Source organism: Moschus berezovskii, chromosome 2 (genome assembly GCF_049115385.1).
Source record: "Moschus berezovskii isolate FMDL1 chromosome 2, NW_MosBer_1.0, whole genome shotgun sequence".
Taxonomy (NCBI): Eukaryota; Metazoa; Chordata; class Mammalia; order Artiodactyla; family Moschidae; genus Moschus; species Moschus berezovskii.
Genome location: NC_142461.1, coordinates 99,490,782 through 99,501,403, shown reverse-complemented (window position 1 = coordinate 99,501,403; position 10,622 = coordinate 99,490,782).

Here is a 10,622-nt window from a genome sequence, read left to right as displayed (position 1 = left end):
GTGGCCATAGTGGCTCATACACTAATCCCAATTTAAGGCAGAAAGGATGAAGCCATGGTACTCATACAGGATACAGGTGTGTATTATTATGTGGAACAGAAACCACTACTGTTTGCAATGACCGACAGGCCCCCCCCACCCCCCGCAACAAGTCATTCTAAAGGGTGTTGATGACTGAAGTTTTCCCAGGGACAATAGAAAGGGACAGGACTGAAGCTACATTAGATCTAAGCTAGACATATGTGTGTCAGTCTCAGGAGCAGCCCCTGCATTGCTTCCTACTGAGTGAAAAAGAGCCTTTCAATTATCTAATGCCACCTATCTCCAATGTCAAATTACAGAGTTTGGCTTGTAAAAACAATCTGTGCATGTGTAGGTAAGATCGGCCTTCTTTCTCAGATAACAATACAAATAACATCTCCTCTTCATGATTCTCTCTCATGTGCCAGCCTTGTGCTAGGCACCTTGTACACATTAACTTGCTTTTTATTGTCACGTGACAATAAAATGTGTCATCAGTCCTATTAATATGAAGGAATAGGCTCAGGTATGTTAAGTGGCTTTTCCAAAGCTACAAGGTTAGCAGTCATAATAATAGTACCATAAATAAGAGTAAAACAATAAAAAAAGAATGAATATCTACTATGCCACACTGTGCTAAACAGTTTCACTGAATTAACTCGTTTAATTTTTACAATTCTAGGATGAATATTTAATTAGAATCTATCTTCTACTGATGAAAGATTGGAATCTCTTCAAAAGGTCGGCATCTGCTAGTGTCTGGCTTTTGTTTGTTCTATAGTCCTTCTCATTGTTTTTTTACCAATTTTTCTGCTCAAGAGTGGACCCCTAACACAGACATGGCCCACTGGAGGATTCTATCCCCAAGTTACAACAACTGGCTCAGGAATTAACCTATATCCCAAAGAGGCCCAGTGAGGGCTATCCCAGGGACTTGAGCTGGAATTATGGGAAAGAAGTGCTCCCTTGTTTTACAAGAATATTTATCTTGATAATGTAAGCTTAGGGTGGCCAGGGAAATATTTGTGATGACCTAGGGAGTATTTACCCGAGGAGTGACAGGAAAGCAGAACAATAAAAAACATAGAGAGAGAATATTTCGGGAAGCTGGAATAATTCTCCTTTCTGTGGAATTTGTCTTCAATTGACTCTCTTTCACTTTCAGCCAGTGAAACATTATATATCAAAGAAATGGACACCAAGAGTGAAAGGCAGATTATAGACCTTAAGATGTGGGATTGGATCACTAGGAGTGATGAGAAGCAATGAGAATTCTCTCAGTCCTGACTGGGCAGCTGACCATCATCACTTTAAACTGTTCCCCTCGAATCTTGATTCAGACCATTTCCTACTAAAGATTGAATTTTAGGAGACTTGAGAGAAAAATATCAGGATGCTGGGGAGTTTGTAATTTTCTGAGAGTTCTTAGAAAACTGCTTTAAAAAAAACAACAAAATCTGTACTGATGGACAGATGAGAGAGAAGAAAATACAATCTTATGAGCGTATGAGAGGTCTTTTTCAGCCAGTATGAAGTAATCCAAGGTAACTGAGATTCAAAAATATATATCCCATAAATAGTTGGAAGAGATGAATTTTCTGCTCAATCAATTTTTCATTTCAATCAATGAAAATGAAGGCAGAGAAAGAAAAAGCTCCATGTATTAGCTTCTCATTGCTGCTGTAACAAATTATCACAGATGTAATAGCTAAAAACAGTACACATTTATTGTCTTTTGGTTCTGGATGTTGGAAGTCTAAATCAAGGGTTGTTTTCCTTTCAGAGGCTTTGTATTCCATTTCCCTGCCCATTTCATCCTTTAGAGACTATCCATGTTTCTTAGCTCATGATCCCTTCCTCTTCTGACTCTAGCCTTTTGCTTTCCGGTCACCTTCATGTGTTTGTGTGCTAAGTTGCTTCAGTTGTGTCTGACTCTTTGCAACCCCATAGACTATAGCTCTCCGGGCTCCTCCGTCCATGGGATTCTCCAGGCCAGAATACTGGAGTGAGTTGCCAGGCCCTCCTCCAGGGTATCTTCCCAACCCAGGGATTGAACCCACATCTCTTATGTCACCTGCATTGGCAGGTGGGTTCTTTACCAACAGTGCCACCTGGGAAGCCCCTAAGGCTGTGTCATCCAACATTGCCTCCTTTTTAGCAGGACTGTTGTGATTATTACATTGGATTCAATCTGATAATCCAGGATAATCTCCTTATCTCAAGATCCTTAATTTAATCACCTCTACAAAGTCCCTTTCACCCTGTAAGGTAACAATTCAAAGGGTATGGGAATTAGGGCTTGGACACCAGTGAGGGGTGGTCATCATCCATCCTATCGCACTCAGCTGGAGATCTTATGGGACCTAGAAAAAAATTTCACCTAAATACCTCCTATTAGTCACCCCTTTCTTGGACCAGAGAGAGAAAAGTTACCTGTGACATTGTTTAAATCTTTAGACTGAAACAATTATCGATATAAAGCCAATTCTGGACTTTCTAATGAAACGGTCTGCTAAATTCACAAAGTTGAAGATTCTTTAAATTTCTGTAATCTGCAACCTGAACACGTGTGATTTGTACACCTGCTCAGGATCACAAAACAGCAGAGCTTGGATTTCATGCCAGGTCACTTGATGCCTAGAGTCCATCCTGTTGATCACGACAGGGGTCGCTGATGATAATGCTCATTAGCCCTTTATTTGAGTGCTGTGCTTTGTATAGTCACTCAGTCATGTCTGACTCTTTGTGACCCCATGGACTGTAACCCACCAGGATCCGCTGTCCATGGGGTCTCTCTCTCGGCCAGAATACTGGAGTGGGTTGCCATGCCCTCCTCCAGGGGATTTTCCCAGCCCAGGGATCAAATCCAGGTCTCCCGAGTTGCAGGTAGATGCTTTACCATCTGAGCCACAAAGGAAGGCTCCTTATTTACAATTCTTGGTTGGTGCTCTCCCTCCTTACCCTTACCCTGCCTGCCTTGGTCACAGGGATTTACTTTGTGGCTTCTTTGTTCAGGGATACACTCTCCTCTAATCCTCACCAAATTCCTAGCCTGTTTCTTCCGGTACTTTAAAAAAAAATGGTAAAGAGTGACTCACTGGGAAGACCAGCCCCAGATTCTATGGCTGCAAAGATATGCATCTTTCCTGAGATATAAAAAAGACTTTAATAGTTAACCATCCCCTTCCAACCTGACCTACCACCAAGACTGGAAAACATGCTTTTAGTCAGACGTAGTTGAATTTTCATATTTTTTTTTTTAGGTAATTAATTTATTTTTTATTGGAGGCAAATTATTTTACAATATTATATTGGTTGGTTTTGCCATACATTGATATGAATTTGCCCCGGGTTTACATAAGTTCCCCCTCCTGAACCGCCCTCCCACCTCCCTCCTCCCTTTATCCTCCCTCTGGGTCATCCCCGCATGCCAACCCCGAGCATCCTATAACATGCATTGACCCTGAACTAGTGATTCGTTTCACATATGACAACATACGTGTTTCAATGCCATTCTCCCAAATCATCCCACCCTCACCCTCTCCCATAGAGTCCCAAAGACTGTTCTATACATCTGTGTCTCTTTTGCTGTCTCGTATACAGGGTTATCATTTGCATCTTTCTAAATTCCATATATATGTGTTAGTATACTGTATTGGTGTTTTTCTTTCTGGCTTACTTCATTCTGTATAATAGGCTCCAGTTTCATCCACCTCATTAGAACTGATTCAAATGTATTCTTTTTAATGGCTGAATAATACTCCATTGTGTGCAAAACACTCTCCGACATAAATCACAGCAGGATCCTCCATGACCCACCTCCCAGAATATTGGAAATAAAAGCAAAAATAAACAAATGGGACCTAATTAAAATCAAAAGCTTCTGCACAGCAAAGGAAACTATAAGTAAGGTGAAAAGACAGCCTTCAGAATGGGAGAAAATAATAGCAAATGAAGCAACTGATAAAGGATTAATCTCCAAATTATACAAGCAGCTCCTGCAGCTCAATTCCAGAAAAATAAATGACCCAATCAAAAAATGGGCCAAAGAACTAAACAGACATTTCTCCAAAGAAGACATAAAGATGGCTAACAAACACATGAAAAAATGCTCAACATCCCTCATAAACAGAGAGATGCAAATCAAAACCACAATGAGATACCATTTCACACCAGTCAGAATGGCTGCTATCCAAAAGTCTACATGCAATAAATGCTGGAGAGGATGTGGAGAGAAAGGAACCCTCTTACACTGTTGGTGGGAATGCAAACTAGTACAGCCACTATGGAGAACAGTGTGGAGATTCCTCAAAAAACTGGAAATAGAACTGCCATATGATCCAGCAATCGCACTCCTGGGCATACACACCGAGGAAACCAGAATTGAAAGAGACACGTGTACTCCAATGTTCATTGCAGCACTGTTTATAATAGCCAGGACATGGAAGCAACCTAGATGTCCATCTGCAGACGAATGGATAAGAATTTTTATATTTTGTTACTTTAAATTCTTGAACCTCAAGTACCACCCATGACTTCACTATTGGCTGCCAGGAAGACACCATCCTTTACTATAAGACCTTATATTGCCCAAATACACAGCTGATGCTTCATAGTAGCTCAAATATAAACAGGAGTATGAAGATGGCACAAGATAGTCAATTTAATATAATTTATGCTAGGTAGTAGACAAATTGTTCTTTGAAATAAGATACGTGATTACTGATTGATTTTATGATGTTATGATACTTTGTACTTCCATAACAGTTCACTTCAGCTGGGTTGTCCCTTCAATTTAGAATATTCGTCCCTTAAGTGAGCCGAATTAGGTTATCCTATCTCCCTAGCTGGACCTAATATAGCCTTAACATTAATCATTTGACATTTGACAAGTGAAATGTGGGCATTTACATAATGTAATTTTGATACTTTTTAGTCCCATGTGAAGATTCTTTCATTATCATATTTCATTATATATTTCAGAATGGTTACATTTATATGACATCCTTTACTAAGAATAGAGAAAAAAATACTCCAGTAAATTCTCTTTAAAAAGTCATGTTTACATATGTTTTCTAAGAGTCTCCCTTCTAAGAAAAAAAAGAATGTAAAAGGTAATTTGACCATATTTTTCAACTCAAAATTGATGATTTTGTACTATGAAGTATACAGAATTGCTTTAGGCTTTGTTCAGACTAACATACTGGAAGAGTATCTTTTATACATCTTTTTGGAAAAACCATATAGACTTATTTTTGAAAAGCATTATGGAGAAAAGTGTACATGGAAAAATCTCACAAGTACTTGAAAAAAAAATACACTTTTCTGATTATTAGATCAGCCGTCAAATTGGTATATTGATGTTAATTGAGGCTTGGCATAATCATACTATATTCTGACTGAAATGAATTTATTTTTCTTCACTACTTTGTAGTTATAATCTGTTCAGCTGTGGCCTAGACCAAGCAGATTTTACTTATTGCAATATATGCACAATCTAATAAAGCAATGTTGGATATACTAGGCTTAAAGAGGTAAGTCAGTTAAAATACTTGGAAATGACACTAATAAAAGCATTTGACTTTTCAAAAAAATGAAAAAAGCTCATGTTTCATGCAGTGAAGATTATGCAATAGTGTTTGAATTGAGAATCCTTATTGCAAATTCTAACACACTTTAAAAATCATAGGTTGTTACAAACAATGGTGACAGCATGCGTCTTGATGAATAAAATACTCTATATTTTATTTGGTAGTTAGATTTATCTTGGAGCTAAATGTTTTTTCTGTTGCCATCTTCTTGTAGGAAAACTTACACGTTACCAAACATTTTAGCTTCATTTTATAGACGTGAACACACTGGTTAGCTGCGGATGATAGAACTCTAGATCATTTTTCTATATTTATAAATCTAAAATAATTCTAATGAAAGAAGAATTAAACACAAGGTTTAGAAAATAGATAATCCTTGGCCCCTAAATTTTAATCCCCATAAAAACTAAGCTATAAAATGCAAATTGTTACAGGATCATTGAAATCTAAGAGTAAGAGAGAGAGAGACCCAAATCTGCTGTGTCCCTGAACTGAAGTGCTTAGCAGTCTTGGAACTGACAGATGTTGGAGACAGGATGTTATGGCTAATGTAGGCGATTTTTTATTTCTGTGTTTACTGCTGGGAATTCGGTTGAATTAGTACTGCCCTTAAGGATCTCACAATCTAATATGAACCCACACATTCCTAGCGTTGGTCTTAATCTCTGTATCCCCTCATCTGATATCCCCAATATTTTCTTCTTGCCCTAGACTCTGGACTGTTCTAAATCAGTGAGGGTGGACAAACCTGGCCCTGAAGCTCTGGACTCTGATTCTTGAATTAAGAGAATAGCTCTGTCATACCTGGTGGGAGAAAATTCCCTGAACATCCCAACCTATCCTCAGCACCTGGATGTCTGTCTCAGAAAGATCTTGATACTACGTCAGGTCATCTGTTGCCCTTTCCAGCCTAGAGTTGCTTCTGCAGCCTAGGCAGTTAATTCATCGAGTTGGTGGAGCCCTTTGCGGGCCCAAGGAAACATCAGCACCCAGACCAGAGATGGTTCTCAGCTTCACCTAAGTTGCAAACTCTCAACAGTAGGTTTACTTGAGCTGTGTGACCTTGAGCAAGTTTCTTAATCTCTGTGCTGAATTTTTCTATTCTGCATAATGAGGCTAATAATAGCACCTCTCTTACAGAGCTGTTTTGAAGATCAAATGTGTTACCATTTGTGAATCAGTTGAACAGCGCCCGACGTATAATAAATGCTATGTGAAAATTTGTAAATAAAAATATTAAAAACAAACAAATGAAGAGCATTAGAATTATGCCATCCCAAAATATGTCTCTTTGACATAAGGACTATTTTGAGCTAATTATTTTTGAGAGGTAGCATACATTGGAGAAGCTCAGAAAATAGAATATTATCTTTTGTAAGGGAAATTGACTCTTATAAAGAAGATCTTCCTTTGTAAAGGTGTCTCTATACCAAGAAGAGAAGAATGACTCTAAATCACAACAGACTCTTTGTCAATGGAGAAGGCAGCAGCTTAAATCTGCACAACAAACCATATCCCTTTTTACTGTGTCTTTGCTGGAAACTTCTAACTGGCCTCCCTGTTCCATCCCCAGAACACACCTTTCTCTCTTTTGACTTCAGCTGGAGATGGTAATTAAGGGAGTGATTTAGGTCATCTTAGGGAGTTACTCGGAGAAGGCAATGGCAAGCCACTCCAGTACTCTTGCCTGAAAAATCCCATGGATGGAGGAGCCTGGTAGGCTGCAGTCTGTGGGGTCGCTAGGGGTCGGACACGACTGAGCGACTTCACTTTCACTTTTCACTTTTGCACACTGGAGAAGGAAATGGCAACCCACTCCAGTGTTCTTGCCTGGAGAATCCCTGGTATGGGGGAGCCTGGTCGGCTTCTGTCTATGGGGTCACACAGAGTCGGACACGACTGAAGTGACTTAGCAGCAGCAGCAGCAGGGAGTTACTCGGAGAAGGCAACGGCAACCCACTCCAGTACTCTTGCCTGGAAAATCCCATGGATGGAGGAGCCTGGTGGGCTGCAGTCCGTGGGGTCGCTAAGAGTCGGACACAACTGAGCAACTTTACTTTAACTTTTCACTTTTATGCATTGGAGAAGGAAATGGCAACCCACTCCAGTGTTCTTGCCTGGAGAATCCCAGGGACGGGGGAGCCTGGTGGGCTGCCGTCTATGGGGTCGCACAGAGTCGGACACGACTGAAGTGAAGCAGCAGCAGCAGCAGCAGCAGGGAGTTACAGGGTTTCCCTGGGTCTCTCCCATATGTCTTCATGATCATCATGCATGTGTGCTCAGTTGTGTCTGACTCTTTGTGACTCCATGGACTGTAGCCCACCAGGCTCCTCTGTCCATGGGATTCTCCAGGCAAGAATACTGGAGTGGGTTGCCATTTCCTTCTCCAGGAGATCATCCCGACCAGGGATCAAACCCATGTCTCCTATGTCTCTGCATTGGAAGGCAGATTCTTTACCACTGAACCACCTGGGAAGCCCATATGAGCATTGTTGTTAAAAGGTTTCCCAGGTGGCACAGTGGTAAAGAATCCGCCTGCCAAGGTAGGAGATGCAAGAGACACCAGGTCCATCCCTGGGTTGGGAAATTGCCCTGGAGTAGGAAATGGTAATCCACTCCAGTATTCTTGCCTGGGAAATCTTATGGACAGAGGAACCCGGTGAGCTACACACATAGCACATACAGTGTTGAAGTAATTAAACAAGGTGGCCCTTGGTCTAATGTGGGTCTAGAGTCTGGTGGCCTACATAAGCAAACCAAAGTAAAAGTGTGTAAATGCTTCAAGCTTACAAGATCAAAATGTTAAGGATAACCAGTCACAAATAACCAAATAGGTTTGAAGCTATGAAAGTGTGAAGGTGTTAGTTGCTCAGTTGTGTCTGAATCTGTGACCCCATGGAATGTAGCTTCCCAGTCTTCTCTGTCCGTGGAATTGCTGTATGGCTCAGGAAACTCAAACAGGGGCTCTGTATTAACCTAGATGGGTGGGATGGGGAGGGAGATAGGAGGGAGTTTCAAAAGGAAGGGGATATATGTATACCTATGGCTGATTCATGTTGAGGTTTGACAGAAAGCAGCAAAATTCTGTAAAGCAATTATCCTTCAATAAAAAATAAATTAATTAAAAAAAGCACTGGAGTGAGTATCCATTCTTTCTCCAAAGGATCTTCCCAGACCAGGGATTGAACCCAGGTCTCCTGCATTGCAGGCAGATAATTTACTATCTGAGCCACCAATCAATAATTTCCTCACTTCCCTTCTGCCTTTTCTCCGTAAAAGTCTCCACATTTCCTGTCCTGTGGAGTGTTCCTAGCCACTTCCAGTTCAACATTACTCAATTAGAACTGATTTTTGCTCAGAAAAACCTCTTAAAAATTTTAAAATGCCTCAATTTACTTTTTAACAAGATATTTAAACCTCTATTCCCTTTTCTTATGAATCTATCTTTTATTACAGGTAGATTAATTTGATAGATTACTTGATCTCAGACAAGATTTCAGAAGCAGGTAGAGGGAAATTTATTTTCCACCTGTACAGAAACAAATAATCAGTGTTAGAGAGAGAGCATCTGGAAATGACAAGGGAGAGAATTATAGAATCTCAGAGATGTCCTCCAAGTATATGGGAGAAAGGGATGAGACCAGAGTGCCTTGTACTTGTCATTCCTGATGTAGACCCTAATGGGCTTAGCCCTAGACACAGTTTTAAAGGTGATATATGCACAATTACCCTCTAACCTCTGTTCTTCTTCCCTTTAGAAAAGATCCAAAATGTATTCTCTAGGGAGCAACATTTATTCATTTACTCAAAGGTAATTTTTTTCTTTATTGAGTACCTACTTATTTCAAGGACGATGCTACATGTTGGGGACACATGTAAAGAAGTTAACCATGGTCCCTGCCCAGATAAAGCTCAGATTCTACTTGGTGAGAGACATTAAGCAGATAATTGTGTAATTACTTTTTAAATCACAACTGTGAAGAGCATTCTGAAGGACCAGATAATGTGTAACAGGAGTCCCATTCTAATCCTGTGGGTCAGGAAAAGTGACTTTAAAGAAATAGTATTTCAACTGAAAGTTGAGCACTCAGAGGAGCCGGTTAGGCCAGAGGTTTGGCCTTGAGGAAGAGAAGGGCATTCCAAGCTGAGGGAGCAGCTTGAACAAAGGCTCAGGAATTATTTTGCACTAGAAGAGATTCAACAAAGAAGAATTAGCATAAAAAATGGTGCAAATGAACTTATTTATGAAACAGAAATAGAGTTACAGATGTAGAAAACAAATTTATGGTTACCAGGAGGGAAAGCAGGAAGGGAAAAATTGGGAGATTGGGATTCACGTATACACACTACCATATTAAAATAGGTAACCCTGTTGGCTCAGAAGGTAAAGAATCTGCCTGCAATGCAGGAGACCCAGGTTCAATCCCTGGGTTGGGAAGATCTCCTGGAGGAGGGCATGGCAACCCACTCTAGTATTCTTGCCTGGAGAAGTCCATGAACAGAGGAGCCTGGCCCGTTATAGTCCCTGAGGTTGCAAAGAGTTGGACATGACTGAGCAACTGACTTTTCACATATAAAATAGATAACTAATAAAGACCTACTGTATAGCACCAGAAACTCTATTCAATACCCTGTAATGGCCTATATGGGGAAAGAATCTAAAAAAAGAGTGGATATACTTATATTGATTCACTTTGCTGTACAACAGAAACTAACACAACATTGTAAATCAACTACTCTCCAATAAAAAGTCAAAAAAATAAAACACCATGGTGGAATTAAAACAATAATAAAAATAAGAACAGATGATTGTCTGCAAGAAATCCACACACAAACAAAGAATTAATATCTTACTTTAAGAAGGAAGGAGTGGTAGGTAACAGATGTTTTATATAATCACCTGTTTCCCCCAAGGGCAGACAGTATTGGTATCTTATCATTTTACAAGCATCATGCAATATCAGTAGGGGATATTGAAAGTAATTCTGATTGGGGAAAGGGAAAATTTCA